The sequence below is a fragment of the Notolepis coatsorum genome, assembly GCF_963971535.1.
Source record: "Notolepis coatsorum genome assembly, contig: SCAFFOLD_3842, whole genome shotgun sequence".
NCBI lineage: Eukaryota > Metazoa > Chordata > Actinopteri > Aulopiformes > Paralepididae > Notolepis > Notolepis coatsorum.
This window is the reverse complement of record NW_028169072.1, coordinates 15,001-16,080: the sequence shown is the minus strand read 5'-3', so window position 1 is coordinate 16,080 and position 1,080 is coordinate 15,001.

The window sequence follows — 1,080 nt, the reverse complement described above, 5'->3', positions numbered from 1 at the left end:
CGTCTTAAGATAGATAAGATATATTCCTTTATTGATCCCTTGGGGAAATTCGGTATCCTAGCAGCATGGGGGAGGGGGAGGGAGGTACAGGTAGTAGAAGACATACAGGTACAGGTCACAGAATTATAGTACAGTGGAGAAGTAAAAATGTAAATAGAATAAAAAGGCAGCGTAAACAATATAAAATATAATTAACTCTGGACATGCGCATAATGGGCAACAAGGTGCGAGATGAGGGTATGTATGCCCTCTCAATTATTTTGGCCTACAATAAATATAGTTACAATATATAATCTAATAATCTAAATCTAATCTAATACATAATCCAAAAAAACGAAATGCTAAATGTTAAATGCTAAATATATGCAATATATAATCTAATAATCCAATAGTCTAAATCTAATCTAATATATAATCTAGGGCTACCGCATGTATTCCATGGAGGCAGCAGGTGGAATCCTCAACCCAACTGGGTGGAATTAAAGTTTTACAAGTGAATCGTCAGCCTTTTTCTCCTTCATCAATTCAAGTCGGCTGTGCTTTTGATCAAACCTGCAGTATAACCTTGTTGTTACCAAACCTCTAATGCTGTGGGGGAAATAATCTGCTGGTTTTCAGTTCATGAGTTTTTCACACCAGAGGTGCTGGCGTCCTCGTTTTGCAAACACAGATCTATAGTTCAGCGTTGCTCTGTCATAGTAGCAGCCTGTGTGTCTGGTTTGAAAGCCCCATCAAGGTGTTGCTGCTGCTACCCTGACGTGATCATCCACACAGAGGTGTTGCTAACCTGACGTGATCATCCACACAGAGGTGCTGCTACCCTGACGTGATCATCCACACAGAGGTGTTGCTACGCTAACGTGATCATCCACACAGAGGTGCTGCTACCCTGACGTGATCATCCATACAGAGGTGCTGCTACCCTGACGTGATCATCCACACAGAGGTGTTGCTACCCTGACGTGATCATCCACACAGAGGTGCTGCTACCCTGACGTGATCATCCACACAGAGGTGTTGCTAACCTGACGTGATCATCCACACAGAGGTGCTGCTACCCTGACGTGATCATCCACACAG